Source organism: Ictalurus punctatus, unplaced genomic scaffold (genome assembly GCF_001660625.3).
Source record: "Ictalurus punctatus breed USDA103 unplaced genomic scaffold, Coco_2.0 Super-Scaffold_100, whole genome shotgun sequence".
NCBI lineage: Eukaryota > Metazoa > Chordata > Actinopteri > Siluriformes > Ictaluridae > Ictalurus > Ictalurus punctatus.
In genome coordinates, this window is record NW_026521086.1 from 2,669,373 (window position 1) to 2,685,882 (window position 16,510).

General features: G+C 46.1%; 2 non-coding genes across 2 annotated transcripts; one reads left to right on the forward strand and one right to left on the reverse strand.

Moving 5' to 3' along the window:
- Positions 1–2,088: 2,088 nt before the first annotated feature.
- Positions 2,089–2,161, reverse strand: trnav-aac (transfer RNA valine (anticodon AAC)). Its single transcript has one exon. It is a non-coding gene; the product is annotated as a tRNA-Val (tRNA).
- Positions 2,162–2,257: 96 nt separating this feature from the next.
- trnag-ucc (transfer RNA glycine (anticodon UCC)) lies at positions 2,258–2,329 on the forward strand. The gene has a single exon. It is a non-coding gene; the product is annotated as a tRNA-Gly (tRNA).
- The last annotated feature ends 14,181 nt before the right edge of the window (positions 2,330–16,510 follow it).

Sequence of the window (16,510 nt, forward strand, 5' to 3'; positions counted from 1 at the left end):
GTGGCTTCTACTTGGTTAGAATGACAACCTGCAAAGACACTGGCCCAATCTGGAGAAGACTGGACAACCCTTATCTAATGCAAATAAAGACCGAGGTCAGTGCCACTTTGTGAGTTCTGAATCCGTCATGCCGACTCGACGTCACTCGATGAACAGGGAAGGAACTGGTAGATGAGAAGACTTCCCACTGTTGACGAATGGCGATTTCAAGTTGAGGGTGCGTTTGCTTTGCGTTTTCCCGCTTGGAGGTGGGGAATTACAAGTCGCAACCTCTTCTCAAGCGCATCATTACTCTTGTCTTCTTGATGAAGGAAAGAGCCAGGCTTCCACATTCAGTGGAAAAGCAGAGACTGCCCGTGATTTTGCAAGCAGCTGTTGTCTGCCTTGCTACAAAAGCTCAATGGAAGGGAAACCGCTCCCAGCCTTTTTCGGGCGTAGACCTCTTGCTGATAGGTGAACTTGGCGACCAGTACTTTATGGAAAATTTTCCAGTCACGCACAGAGTCTTATTGAGCAACGAAAGAGCCAGGCTTCCATTTTCTGTGGAAAACCAGAGGACTCCCTTTCATTTTGTAAGCAAATGTTAACTGCTTTGCTACGAAAGCACAAAAGAAGGAAATCTGCTCTGTCCAAGGTGTCGTTTTCCGGCTGTTCCTGGAGGACCTGATCCTACAGTGATGAGTGTTAGGCAAACGTGATAACCACCACACTACAGAAACCATGACAGAGCGGCGCTTCGGCTCTTGCCTATGGTCTGCTGATGAGAAGAGCACATACTTAAACTTTTGTTCAGCAGAGTTGAATTGCCTAGCATGGCACTGGTGGTATAGAGGTGAGCATAGCTGCCTTCCAAGTAGTTGACCTGCGTTTGATTCCTGGCCAATGCACGGATTGTAACTCGGAGCTTCTGGAGCTACTTTATGGTAGTTGGCACAAAAGGAAGGAATCACCTACCTGAAAGTAAATGGGTCAACAGAATGTGCCATAGGCTTCTCTGCAGGCCTCCCACAACTCTTTCTGCTTCCCACTTGAATTCTTAGTGCTTCTTTGCTGTTTGTAAACACAGCATTATCCAACAGGGCACGTTTGACCCGTGAACAGGGGCGAAAATGTTAGAAAATGCCGTCTCTCCGTGTCTGTCTTTTGTTAGCGACAAGCTAGCATGCAAACTGTGATGAGAGGTGTACATTTTCCGCAATCAGCCATCTATATAGTCAATGTTTTATATGTAATAAGCAAATATGTCTATATGCTGATTGGTCTTAAGCAGCGTTGTCCAATCTTCAGCTTTTCGTTCCAATCTAGCAGGAGCCACACCCGATTCCAATTGTTGGATCCGCTGATCTTGACTTTCAATAGACTAAAGTGTGGCTTCTACTTGGTTAGAATGACAACCTGCAAAGACACTGGCCCAATCTGGAGAAGACTGGACAACCCTTATCTAATGCAAATAAAGACCGAGGTCAGTGCCACTTTGTGAGTTCTGAATCCGTCATGCCGACTCGACGTCACTCGATGAACAGGGAAGGAACTGGTAGATGAGAAGACTTCCCACTGTTGACGAATGGCGATTTCAAGTTGAGGGTGCGTTTGCTTTGCGTTTTCCCGCTTGGAGGTGGGGAATTACAAGTCGCAACCTCTTCTCAAGCGCATCATTACTCTTGTCTTCTTGATGAAGGAAAGAGCCAGGCTTCCACATTCAGTGGAAAAGCAGAGACTGCCCGTGATTTTGCAAGCAGCTGTTGTCTGCCTTGCTACAAAAGCTCAATGGAAGGGAAACCGCTCCCAGCCTTTTTCGGGCGTAGACCTCTTGCTGATAGGTGAACTTGGCGACCAGTACTTTATGGAAAATTTTCCAGTCACGCACAGAGTCTTATTGAGCAACGAAAGAGCCAGGCTTCCATTTTCTGTGGAAAACCAGAGACTCCCTTTCATTTTGTAAGCAAATGTTAACTGCTTTGCTACGAAAGCACAAAAGAAGGAAATCTGCTCTGTCCAAGGTGTCGCTTTCCGGCTGTTCCTGGAGGAGCTGATCCTACAGTGATGACAACCGGTCAGTTATTAAAGCAAAGTTCAAAATTGCTAGCTTGTTTCTGCCCGGTCTCGAACCAGGGACCTTTTGCGTGTTAGGCAAACATGATAACCACTACACTACAGAAACCATGACAAAGGTGTTAGTCGGCTCTTCCCTACAGTCTGCTGATGAGAAGAGCACATACTTAAACTTTTGTTCAGCATGGTTGAAATACCTAGTGTGGCATTGGTGGTATAGAGGTGAGCATAGCTGCCTTCCAAGCAGTTGACCCGGGTTCGATTCCCGGCCAATGCACGGATTCTAACTCGGAGCCTCTGGAGCTGCTTTATGGTAGTTGGCACAAAAAGAAGGAATCACCTACCTAAAAATTAATGGGTCAAGAGAATGTGCCATAGGCTTCTCTGCAGGCCTCCCACAACTCTTTCTGCTTCCAACTTGAATTCTTAGTGCTTCTTTGCTGTTTGTAAACACAGCATTATCCAACAGGGCACGTTTGACCCGTGAACAGGGACGAAAATGTTAGAAAATGCCTTCTCTCCGTGTCTGTCTTTTGTTAGCGACAAGCTAGCATGCAAACTGTGATGAGAGGTGTACATTTTCCGCAATCAGCCATCTATATAGTCAATGTTTTATATGTAATAAGCAAAAATGTCTATATGCTGATTGGTCTTAAGCAGCGTTGTCCAATCTTCAGCTTTTCGTTCCAATCTAGCAGGAGCCACACCTGATTCCAATTGTTGGATCCGCTGATCTTGGCTTTCAATAGACTAAAGTGTGGCTTCTGCTTGGTTAGAATGACAACCTGCAACCACACTGGCCCATTCTGGAGAAGACTGGACAACCCTGATCTAAAGCAAATAAAGACCGAGGTAAGTGCCACTTTGTGAGTTCTGAATCCGTCATGCCGACTCGACGTCACTCGATGAACAGGGAAGGAACTGGTAGATGAGAAGACTTCCCACTGTTGACGAATGGCGATTTCAAGTTGAGGGTGCGTTTGCTTTGCGTTTTCCCGCTTGGAGGTGGGGAATTACAAGTCGCAACCTCTTCTCAAGCGCATCATTACTCTTGTCTTCTTGATGAAGGAAAGAGCCAGGCTTCCACATTCAGTGGAAAAGCAGAGACTGCCCGTGATTTTGCAAGCAGCTGTTGTCTGCCTTGCTACAAAAGCTCAATGGAAGGGAAACCGCTCCCAGCCTTTTTCGGGCGTAGACCTCTTGCTGATAGGTGAACTTGGCGACCAGTACTTGCTGGAAAATTTTCCAGTCACGCACAGAGTCTTATTGAGCAACGAAAGAGCCAGGCTTCCATTTTCTGTGGAAAACCAGAGGCTCCCTTTCATTTTGTAAGCAAATGTTAACTGTTTTGCTACGAAAGCACAAAAGAAGGAAATCTGCTCTGTCCAAGGTGTCGCTTTCCGGCTGTTCCTGGAGGACCTGATCCTACAGTGATGAGTGTTAGGCAAACGTGATAACCACCACACTACAGAAACCATGACAGAGCTGCGCTTCGGCTCTTGCCTATGGTCTGCTGATGAGAAGAGCACATACTTAAACTTTTGTTCAGCAGAGTTGAATTGCCTAGCATGGCATTGGTGGTATAGAGGTGAGCATAGCTGCCTTCCAAGTAGTTGACCTGCGTTTGATTCCTGGCCAATGCACGGATTGTAACTCGGAGCTTCTGGAGCTACTTTATGGTAGTTGGCACAAAAGGAAGGAATCACCTACCTGAAAGTAAATGGGTCAACAGAATGTGCCATAGGCTTCTCTGCAGGCCTCCCACAACTCTTTCTGCTTCCCACTTGAATTCTTAGTGCTTCTTTGCTGTTTGTAAACACAGCATTATCCAACAGGGCACGTTTGACCCGTGAACAGGGGCGAAAATGTTAGAAAATGCCGTCTCTCCGTGTCTGTCTTTTGTTAGCGACAAGCTAGCATGCAAACTGTGATGAGAGGTGTACATTTTCCGCAATCAGCCATCTATATAGTCAATGTTTTATATTTAATAAGCAAATATGTCTATATGCTGATTGGTCTTAAGCAGCGTTGTCCAATCTTCAGCTTTTCGTTCCAATCTAGCAGGAGCCACACCCGATTCCAATTGTTGGATCCGCTGATCTTGACTTTCAATAGACTAAAGTGTGGCTTCTACTTGGTTAGAATGACAACCTGCAAAGACACTGGCCCAATCTGGAGAAGACTGGACAACCCTTATCTAATGCAAATAAAGACCGAGGTTAGTGCCACTTTGTGAGTTCTGAATCCGTCATGCCGACTCGACGTCACTCGATGAACAGGGAAGGAACTGGTAGATGAGAAGACTTCCCACTGTTGACGAATGGCGATTTCAAGTTGAGGGTGCGTTTGCTTTGCGTTTTCCCGCTTGGAGGTGGGGAATTACAAGTCGCAACCTCTTCTCAAGCGCATCATTACTCTTGTCTTCTTGATGAAGGAAAGAGCCAGGCTTCCACATTCAGTGGAAAAGCAGAGACTGCCCGTGATTTTGCAAGCAGCTGTTGTCTGCCTTGCTACAAAAGCTCAATGGAAGGGAAACCGCTCCCAGCCTTTTTCGGGCGTAGACCTCTTGCTGATAGGTGAACTTGGCGACCAGTACTTTATGGAAAATTTTCCAGTCACGCACAGAGTCTTATTGAGCAACGAAAGAGCCAGGCTTCCATTTTCTGTGGAAAACCAGAGACTCCCTTTCATTTTGTAAGCAAATGTTAACTGCTTTGCTACGAAAGCACAAAAGAAGGAAATCTGCTCTGTCCAAGGTGTCGCTTTGCGGCTGTTCCTGGAGGACCTGATCCTACAGTGATGAGTGTTAGGCAAACGTGATAACCACCACACTACAGAAACCATGACAGAGCGGCGCTTCGGCTCTTGCCTATGGTCTGCTGATGAGAAGAGCACATACTTAAACTTTTGTTCAGCAGAGTTGAATTGCCTAGCATGGCACTGGTGGTATAGAGGTGAGCATAGCTGCCTTCCAAGTAGTTGACCTGCGTTTGATTCCTGGCCAATGCACGGATTGTAACTCGGAGCTTCTGGAGCTACTTTATGGTAGTTGGCACAAAAGGAAGGAATCACCTACCTGAAAGTAAATGGGTCAACAGAATGTGCCATAGGCTTCTCTGCAGGCCTCCCACAACTCTTTCTGCTTCCCACTTGAATTCTTAGTGCTTCTTTGCTGTTTGTAAAGACAGCATTATCCAACAGGGCACGTTTGACCCGTGAACAGGGGCGAAAATGTTAGAAAATGCCGTCTCTCCGTGTCTGTCTTTTGTTAGCGACAAGCTAGCATGCAAACTGTGATGAGAGGTGTACATTTTCCACAATCAGCCATCTATATAGTCAATGTTTTATATTTAATAAGCAAATATGTCTATATGCTGATTGGTCTTAAGCAGCGTTGTCCAATCTTCAGCTTTTCGTTCCAATCTAGCAGGAGGCACACCTGATTCCAATTGTTGGATCCGCTGATCTTGGCTTTCAATAGACTAAAGTGTGGCTTCTGCTTGGTTAGAATGACAACCTGCAACCACACTGGCCCATTCTGGAGAAGACTGGACAACCCTTATCTAAAGCAAATAAAGACCGAGGTCAGTGCCACTTTGTGAGTTCTGAATCCGTCATGCCGACTCGACGTCACTCGGTGAACAGGGAAGGAACTGGTAGATGAGAAGACTTCCCACTGTTGACGAATGGCGATTTCAAGTTGAGGGTGCGTTTGCATTGCGTTTTCCGGCTTGGAGGTGGGGAATTACAAGTCGCAACCTCGTGTCAAGCGCATCAGTACTCTTGTCTTCTTGATGAAGGAAAGAGCCAGGCTTCCACATTCAGTGGAAAAGCAGAGATTGCCCGTGATATTGCAAGCAGCTGTTATCTGCCTTGCTACAAAAGCTCAATGGAAGGGAAACCGCTCCCAGCCTTTTTCGGGCGTAGACCTCTTGCTGATAGGTGAACTTGGCGACCAGTACTTTATGGAAAATTTTCCAGTCACGCACAGAGTCTTATTGAGCAACGAAAGAGCCAGGCTTCCATTTTCTGTGGAAAACCAGAGGCTCCCTTTCATTTTGTAAGCAAATGTTAACTGTTTTGCTACGAAAGCACAAAAGAAGGAAATCTGCTCTGTCCAAGGTGTCGCTTTGCGGCTGTTCCTGGAGGACCTGATCCTACAGTGATGAGTGTTAGGCAAACATGATAACCACCACACTACAGAAACCATGACAGAGCTGCGCTTCGGCTCTTGCCTATGGTCTGCTGATGAGAAGAGCACATACTTAAACTTTTGTTCAGCAGAGTTGAATTGCCTAGCATGGCATTGGTGGTATAGAGGTGAGCATAGCTGCCTTCCAAGTAGTTGACCTGCGTTTGATTCCTGGCCAATGCACGGATTGTAACTCGGAGCTTCTGGAGCTACTTTATGGTAGTTGGCACAAAAGGAAGGAATCACCTACCTGAAAGTAAATGGGTCAACAGAATGTGCCATAGGCTTCTCTGCAGGCCTCCCACAACTCTTTCTGCTTCCCACTTGAATTCTTAGTGCTTCTTTGCTGTTTGTAAACACAGCATTATCCAACAGGGCACGTTTGACCTGTGAACAGGGGCGAAAATGTTAGAAAATGCCGTCTCTCCGTGTCTGTCTTTTGTTAGCGACAAGCTAGCATGCAAACTGTGATGAGAGGTGTACATTTTCCGCAATCAGCCATCTATTTAGTCAATGTTTTATATGTAATAAGCAAAAATGTCTATATGCTGATTGGTCTTAAGCAGCGTTGTCCAATCTTCAGCTTTTCGTTCCAATCTAGCAGGAGCCACACCCGATTCCAATTGTTGGATCCGCTGATCTTGACTTTCAATAGACTAAGGTGTGGCTTCTACTTGGTTAGAATGACAACCTGCAAAGACACTGGCCCAATCTGGAGAAGACTGGACAACCCTTATCTAATGCAAATAAAGACCGAGGTCAGTGCCACTTTGTGAGTTCTGAATCCGTCATGCCGACTCGACGTCACTCGATGAACAGGGAAGGAACTGGTAGATGAGAAGACTTCCCACTGTTGACGAATGGCGATTTCAAGTTGAGGGTGCGTTTGCTTTGCGTTTTCCCGCTTGGAGGTGGGGAATTACAAGTCGCAACCTCTTCTCAAGCGCATCATTACTCTTGTCTTCTTGATGAAGGAAAGAGCCAGGCTTCCACATTCAGTGGAAAAGCAGAGACTGCCCGTGATTTTGCAAGCAGCTGTTGTCTGCCTTGCTACAAAAGCTCAATGGAAGGGAAACCGCTCCCAGCCTTTTTCGGGCGTAGACCTCTTGCTGATAGGTGAACTTGGCGACCAGTACTTTATGGAAAATTTTCCAGTCACGCACAGAGTCTTATTGAGCAACGAAAGAGCCAGGCTTCCATTTTCTGTGGAAAACCAGAGACTCCCTTTCATTTTGTAAGCAAATGTTAACTGCTTTGCTACGAAAGCACAAAAGAAGGAAATCTGCTCTGTCCAAGGTGTCGCTTTGCGGCTGTTCCTGGAGGACCTGATCCTACAGTGATGAGTGTTAGGCAAACGTGATAACCACCACACTACAGAAACCATGACAGAGCGGCGCTTCGGCTCTTGCCTATGGTCTGCTGATGAGAAGAGCACATACTTAAACTTTTGTTCAGCAGAGTTGAATTGCCTAGCATGGCACTGGTGGTATAGAGGTGAGCATAGCTGCCTTCCAAGTAGTTGACCTGCGTTTGATTCCTGGCCAATGCACGGATTGTAACTCGGAGCTTCTGGAGCTACTTTATGGTAGTTGGCACAAAAGGAAGGAATCACCTACCTGAAAGTAAATGGGTCAACAGAATGTGCCATAGGCTTCTCTGCAGGCCTCCCACAACTCTTTCTGCTTCCCACTTAAATTCTTAGTGCTTCTTTGCTGTTTGTAAAGACAGCATTATCCAACAGGGCACGTTTGACCCGTGAACAGGGGCGAAAATGTTAGAAAATGCCGTCTCTCCGTGTCTGTCTTTTGTTAGCGACAAGCTAGCATGCAAACTGTGATGAGAGGTGTACATTTTCCACAATCAGCCATCTATATAGTCAATGTTTTATATTTAATAAGCAAATATGTCTATATGCTGATTGGTCTTAAGCAGCGTTGTCCAATCTTCAGCTTTTCGTTCCAATCTAGCAGGAGGCACACCTGATTCCAATTGTTGGATCCGCTGATCTTGGCTTTCAATAGACTAAAGTGTGGCTTCTGCTTGGTTAGAATGACAACCTGCAACCACACTGGCCCATTCTGGAGAAGACTGGACAACCCTTATCTAAAGCAAATAAAGACCGAGGTCAGTGCCACTTTGTGAGTTCTGAATCCGTCATGCCGACTCGACGTCACTCGGTGAACAGGGAAGGAACTGGTAGATGAGAAGACTTCCCACTGTTGACGAATGGCGATTTCAAGTTGAGGGTGCGTTTGCATTGCGTTTTCCGGCTTGGAGGTGGGGAATTACAAGTCGCAACCTCGTGTCAAGCGCATCAGTACTCTTGTCTTCTTGATGAAGGAAAGAGCCAGGCTTCCACATTCAGTGGAAAAGCAGAGATTGCCCGTGATATTGCAAGCAGCTGTTATCTGCCTTGCTACAAAAGCTCAATGGAAGGGAAACCGCTCCCAGCCTTTTTCGGGCGTAGACCTCTTGCTGATAGGTGAACTTGGCGACCAGTACTTTATGGAAAATTTTCCAGTCACGCACAGAGTCTTATTGAGCAACGAAAGAGCCAGGCTTCCATTTTCTGTGGAAAACCAGAGGCTCCCTTTCATTTTGTAAGCAAATGTTAACTGTTTTGCTACGAAAGCACAAAAGAAGGAAATCTGCTCTGTCCAAGGTGTCGCTTTGCGGCTGTTCCTGGAGGACCTGATCCTACAGTGATGAGTGTTAGGCAAACGTGATAACCACCACACTACAGAAACCATGACAGAGCTGCGCTTCGGCTCTTGCCTATGGTCTGCTGATGAGAAGAGCACATACTTAAACTTTTGTTCAGCAGAGTTGAATTGCCTAGCATGGCATTGGTGGTATAGAGGTGAGCATAGCTGCCTTCCAAGTAGTTGACCTGCGTTTGATTCCTGGCCAATGCACGGATTGTAACTCGGAGCTTCTGGAGCTACTTTATGGTAGTTGGCACAAAAGGAAGGAATCACCTACCTGAAAGTAAATGGGTCAACAGAATGTGCCATAGGCTTCTCTGCAGGCCTCCCACAACTCTTTCTGCTTCCCACTTGAATTCTTAGTGCTTCTTTGCTGTTTGTAAACACAGCATTATCCAACAGGGCACGTTTGACCCGTGAACAGGGGCGAAAATGTTAGAAAATGCCGTCTCTCCGTGTCTGTCTTTTGTTAGCGACAAGCTAGCATGCAAACTGTGATGAGAGGTGTACATTTTCCACAATCAGCCATCTATATAGTCAATGTTTTATATTTTATAAGCAAATATGTCTATATGCTGATTGGTCTTAAGCAGCGTTGTCCAATCTTCAGCTTTTCGTTCCAATCTAGCAGGAGCCACACCTGATTCCAATTGTTGGATCCGCTGATCTTGGCTTTCAATAGACTAAAGTGTGGCTTCTGCTTGGTTAGAATGACAACCTGCAACCACACTGGCCCATTCTGGAGAAGACTGGACAACCCTTATCTAAAGCAAATAAAGACCGAGGTCAGTGCCACTTTGTGAGTTCTGAATCCGTCATGCCGACTCGACGTCACTCGGTGAACAGGGAAGGAACTGGTAGATGAGAAGACTTCCCACTGTTGACGAATGGCGATTTCAAGTTGAGGGTGCGTTTGCATTGCGTTTTCCGGCTTGGAGGTGGGGAATTACAAGTCGCAACCTCGTGTCAAGCGCATCAGTACTCTTGTCTTCTTGATGAAGGAAAGAGCCAGGCTTCCACATTCAGTGGAAAAGCAGAGATTGCCCGTGATATTGCAAGCAGCTGTTATCTGCCTTGCTACAAAAGCTCAATGGAAGGGAAACCGCTCCCAGCCTTTTTCGGGCGTAGACCTCTTGCTGATAGGTGAACTTGGCGACCAGTACTTTATGGAAAATTTTCCAGTCACGCACAGAGTCTTATTGAGCAACGAAAGAGCCAGGCTTCCATTTTCTGTGGAAAACCAGAGGCTCCCTTTCATTTTGTAAGCAAATGTTAACTGTTTTGCTACGAAAGCACAAAAGAAGGAAATCTGCTCTGTCCAAGGTGTCGCTTTGCGGCTGTTCCTGGAGGACCTGATCCTACAGTGATGAGTGTTAGGCAAACGTGATAACCACCACACTACAGAAACCATGACAGAGCTGCGCTTCGGCTCTTGCCTATGGTCTGCTGATGAGAAGAGCACATACTTAAACTTTTGTTCAGCAGAGTTGAATTGCCTAGCATGGCATTGGTGGTATAGAGGTGAGCATAGCTGCCTTCCAAGTAGTTGACCTGCGTTTGATTCCTGGCCAATGCACGGATTGTAACTCGGAGCTTCTGGAGCTACTTTATGGTAGTTGGCACAAAAGGAAGGAATCACCTACCTGAAAGTAAATGGGTCAACAGAATGTGCCATAGGCTTCTCTGCAGGCCTCCCACAACTCTTTCTGCTTCCCACTTGAATTCTTAGTGCTTCTTTGCTGTTTGTAAACACAGCATTATCCAACAGGGCACGTTTGACCCGTGAACAGGGGCGAAAATGTTAGAAAATGCCGTCTCTCCGTGTCTGTCTTTTGTTAGCGACAAGCTAGCATGCAAACTGTGATGAGAGGTGTACATTTTCCGCAATCAGCCATCTATATAGTCAATGTTTTATATGTAATAAGCAAAAATGTCTATATGCTGATTGGTCTTAAGCAGCGTTGTCCAATCTTCAGCTTTTCGTTCCAATCTAGCAGGAGCCACACCCGATTCCAATTGTTGGATCCGCTGATCTTGACTTTCAATAGACTAAAGTGTGGCTTCTACTTGGTTAGAATGACAACCTGCAAAGACACTGGCCCAATCTGGAGAAGACTGGACAACCCTTATCTAATGCAAATAAAGACCGAGGTCAGTGCCACTTTGTGAGTTCTGAATCCGTCATGCCGACTCGACGTCACTCGATGAACAGGGAAGGAACTGGTAGATGAGAAGACTTCCCACTGTTGACGAATGGCGATTTCAAGTTGAGGGTGCGTTTGCTTTGCGTTTTCCCGCTTGGAGGTGGGGAATTACAAGTCGCAACCTCTTCTCAAGCGCATCATTACTCTTGTCTTCTTGATGAAGGAAAGAGCCAGGCTTCCACATTCAGTGGAAAAGCAGAGACTGCCCGTGATTTTGCAAGCAGCTGTTGTCTGCCTTGCTACAAAAGCTCAATGGAAGGGAAACCGCTCCCAGCCTTTTTCGGGCGTAGACCTCTTGCTGATAGGTGAACTTGGCGACCAGTACTTTATGGAAAATTTTCCAGTCACGCACAGAGTCTTATTGAGCAACGAAAGAGCCAGGCTTCCATTTTCTGTGGAAAACCAGAGGCTCCCTTTCATTTTGTAAGCAAATGTTAACTGTTTTGCTACGAAAGCACAAAAGAAGGAAATCTGCTCTGTCCAAGGTGTCGCTTTCCGGCTGTTCCTGGAGGACCTGATCCTACAGTGATGAGTGTTAGGCAAACGTGATAACCACCACACTACAGAAACCATGACAGAGCTGCGCTTCGGCTCTTGCCTATGGTCTGCTGATGAGAAGAGCACATACTTAAACTTTTGTTCAGCAGAGTTGAATTGCCTAGCATGGCATTGGTGGTATAGAGGTGAGCATAGCTGCCTTCCAAGTAGTTGACCTGCGTTTGATTCCTGGCCAATGCACGGATTGTAACTCGGAGCTTCTGGAGCTACTTTATGGTAGTTGGCACAAAAGGAAGGAATCACCTACCTGAAAGTAAATGGGTCAACAGAATGTGCCATAGGCTTCTCTGCAGGCCTCCCACAACTCTTTCTGCTTCCCACTTGAATTCTTAGTGCTTCTTTGCTGTTTGTAAACACAGCATTATCCAACAGGGCACGTTTGACCCGTGAACAGGGGCGAAAATGTTAGAAAATGCCGTCTCTCCGTGTCTGTCTTTTGTTAGCGACAAGCTAGCATGCAAACTGTGATGAGAGGTGTACATTTTCCACAATCAGCCATCTATATAGTCAATGTTTTATATTTTATAAGCAAATATGTCTATATGCTGATTGGTCTTAAGCAGCGTTGTCCAATCTTCAGCTTTTCGTTCCAATCTAGCAGGAGCCACACCTGATTCCAATTGTTGGATCCGCTGATCTTGGCTTTCAATAGACTAAAGTGTGGCTTCTGCTTGGTTAGAATGACAACCTGCAACCACACTGGCCCATTCTGGAGAAGACTGGACAACCCTTATCTAAAGCAAATAAAGACCGAGGTCAGTGCCACTTTGTGAGTTCTGAATCCGTCATGCCGACTCGACGTCACTCGGTGAACAGGGAAGGAACTGGTAGATGAGAAGACTTCCCACTGTTGATGAATGGCGATTTCAAGTTGAGGGTGCGTTTGCATTGCGTTTTCCGGCTTGGAGGTGGGGAATTACAAGTCGCAACCTCGTGTCAAGCGCATCAGTACTCTTGTCTTCTTGATGAAGGAAAGAGCCAGGCTTCCACATTCAGTGGAAAAGCAGAGATTGCCCGTGATATTGCAAGCAGCTGTTATCTGCCTTGCTACAAAAGCTCAATGGAAGGGAAACCGCTCCCAGCCTTTTTCGGGCGTAGACCTCTTGCTGATAGGTGAACTTGGCGACCAGTACTTTATGGAAAATTTTCCAGTCACGCACAGAGTCTTATTGAGCAACGAAAGAGCCAGGCTTCCATTTTCTGTGGAAAACCAGAGGCTCCCTTTCATTTTGTAAGCAAATGTTAACTGTTTTGCTACGAAAGCACAAAAGAAGGAAATCTGCTCTGTCCAAGGTGTCGCTTTCCGGCTGTTCCTGGAGGACCTGATCCTACAGTGATGAGTGTTAGGCAAACGTGATAACCACCACACTACAGAAACCATGACAGAGCTGCACTTCGGCTCTTGCCTATGGTCTGCTGATGAGAAGAGCACATACTTAAACTTTTGTTCAGCAGAGTTGAATTGCCTAGCATGGCATTGGTGGTATAGAGGTGAGCATAGCTGCCTTCCAAGTAGTTGACCTGCGTTTGATTCCTGGCCAATGCACGGATTGTAACTCGGAGCTTCTGGAGCTACTTTATGGTAGTTGGCACAAAAGGAAGGAATCACCTACCTGAAAGTAAATGGGTCAACAGAATGTGCCATAGGCTTCTCTGCAGGCCTCCCACAACTCTTTCTGCTTCCCACTTGAATTCTTAGTGCTTCTTTGCTGTTTGTAAACACAGCATTATCCAACAGGGCACGTTTGACCCGTGAACAGGGGCGAAAATGTTAGAAAATGCCGTCTCTCCGTGTCTGTCTTTTGTTAGCGACAAGCTAGCATGCAAACTGTGATGAGAGGTGTACATTTTCCACAATCAGCCATCTATATAGTCAATGTTTTATATTTTATAAGCAAATATGTCTATATGCTGATTGGTCTTAAGCAGCGTTGTCCAATCTTCAGCTTTTCGTTCCAATCTAGCAGGAGCCACACCTGATTCCAATTGTTGGATCCGCTGATCTTGGCTTTCAATAGACTAAAGTGTGGCTTCTGCTTGGTTAGAATGACAACCTGCAACCACACTGGCCCATTCTGGAGAAGACTGGACAACCCTTATCTAAAGCAAATAAAGACCGAGGTCAGTGCCACTTTGTGAGTTCTGAATCCGTCATGCCGACTCGACGTCACTCGGTGAACAGGGAAGGAACTGGTAGATGAGAAGACTTCCCACTGTTGACGAATGGCGATTTCAAGTTGAGGGTGCGTTTGCATTGCGTTTTCCGGCTTGGAGGTGGGGAATTACAAGTCGCAACCTCGTGTCAAGCGCATCAGTACTCTTGTCTTCTTGATGAAGGAAAGAGCCAGGCTTCCACATTCAGTGGAAAAGCAGAGATTGCCCGTGATATTGCAAGCAGCTGTTATCTGCCTTGCTACAAAAGCTCAATGGAAGGGAAACCGCTCCCAGCCTTTTTCGGGCGTAGACCTCTTGCTGATAGGTGAACTTGGCGACCAGTACTTTATGGAAAATTTTCCAGTCACGCACAGAGTCTTATTGAGCAACGAAAGAGCCAGGCTTCCATTTTCTGTGGAAAACCAGAGGCTCCCTTTCATTTTGTAAGCAAATGTTAACTGTTTTGCTACGAAAGCACAAAAGAAGGAAATCTGCTCTGTCCAAGGTGTCGCTTTGCGGCTGTTCCTGGAGGACCTGATCCTACAGTGATGAGTGTTAGGCAAACGTGATAACCACCACACTACAGAAACCATGACAGAGCTGCGCTTCGGCTCTTGCCTATGGTCTGCTGATGAGAAGAGCACATACTTAAACTTTTGTTCAGCAGAGTTGAATTGCCTAGCATGGCATTGGTGGTATAGAGGTGAGCATAGCTGCCTTCCAAGTAGTTGACCTGCGTTTGATTCCTGGCCAATGCACGGATTGTAACTCGGAGCTTCTGGAGCTACTTTATGGTAGTTGGCACAAAAGGAAGGAATCACCTACCTGAAAGTAAATGGGTCAACAGAATGTGCCATAGGCTTCTCTGCAGGCCTCCCACAACTCTTTCTGCTTCCCACTTGAATTCTTAGTGCTTCTTTGCTGTTTGTAAACACAGCATTATCCAACAGGGCACGTTTGACCCGTGAACAGGGGCGAAAATGTTAGAAAATGCCGTCTCTCCGTGTCTGTCTTTTGTTAGCGACAAGCTAGCATGCAAACTGTGATGAGAGGTGTACATTTTCCGCAATCAGCCATCTATATAGTCAATGTTTTATATGTAATAAGCAAAAATGTCTATATGCTGATTGGTCTTAAGCAGCGTTGTCCAATCTTCAGCTTTTCGTTCCAATCTAGCAGGAGCCACACCCGATTCCAATTGTTGGATCCGCTGATCTTGACTTTCAATAGACTAAAGTGTGGCTTCTACTTGGTTAGAATGACAACCTGCAAAGACACTGGCCCAATCTGGAGAAGACTGGACAACCCTTATCTAATGCAAATAAAGACCGAGGTCAGTGCCACTTTGTGAGTTCTGAATCCGTCATGCCGACTCGACGTCACTCGATGAACAGGGAAGGAACTGGTAGATGAGAAGACTTCCCACTGTTGACGAATGGCGATTTCAAGTTGAGGGTGCGTTTGCTTTGCGTTTTCCCGCTTGGAGGTGGGGAATTACAAGTCGCAACCTCTTCTCAAGCGCATCATTACTCTTGTCTTCTTGATGAAGGAAAGAGCCAGGCTTCCACATTCAGTGGAAAAGCAGAGACTGCCCGTGATTTTGCAAGCAGCTGTTGTCTGCCTTGCTACAAAAGCTCAATGGAAGGGAAACCGCTCCCAGCCTTTTTCGGGCGTAGACCTCTTGCTGATAGGTGAACTTGGCGACCAGTACTTTATGGAAAATTTTCCAGTCACGCACAGAGTCTTATTGAGCAACGAAAGAGCCAGGCTTCCATTTTCTGTGGAAAACCAGAGGCTCCCTTTCATTTTGTAAGCAAATGTTAACTGTTTTGCTACGAAAGCACAAAAGAAGGAAATCTGCTCTGTCCAAGGTGTCGCTTTGCGGCTGTTCCTGGAGGACCTGATCCTACAGTGATGAGTGTTAGGCAAACGTGATAACCACCACACTACAGAAACCATGACAGAGCTGCGCTTCGGCTCTTGCCTATGGTCTGCTGATGAGAAGAGCACATACTTAAACTTTTGTTCAGCAGAGTTGAATTGCCTAGCATGGCATTGGTGGTATAGAGGTGAGCATAGCTGCCTTCCAAGTAGTTGACCTGCGTTTGATTCCTGGCCAATGCACGGATTGTAACTCGGAGCTTCTGGAGCTACTTTATGGTAGTTGGCACAAAAGGAAGGAATCACCTACCTGAAAGTAAATGGGTCAACAGAATGTGCCATAGGCTTCTCTGCAGGCCTCCCACAACTCTTTCTGCTTCCCACTTGAATTCTTAGTGCTTCTTTGCTGTTTGTAAACACAGCATTATCCAACAGGGCACGTTTGACCCGTGAACAGGGGCGAAAATGTTAGAAAATGCCGTCTCTCCGTGTCTGTCTTTTGTTAGCGACAAGCTAGCATGCAAACTGTGATGAGAGGTGTACATTTTCCACAATCAGCCATCTATATAGTCAATGTTTTATATTTTATAAGCAAATATGTCTATATGCTGATTGGTCTTAAGCAGCGTTGTCCAATCTTCAGCTTTTCGTTCCAATCTAGCAGGAGCCACACCTGATTCCAATTGTTGGATCCGCTGATCTTGGCTTTCAATAGACTAAAGTGTGGCTTCTGCTTGGTTAGAATGACAACCTGCAACCACACT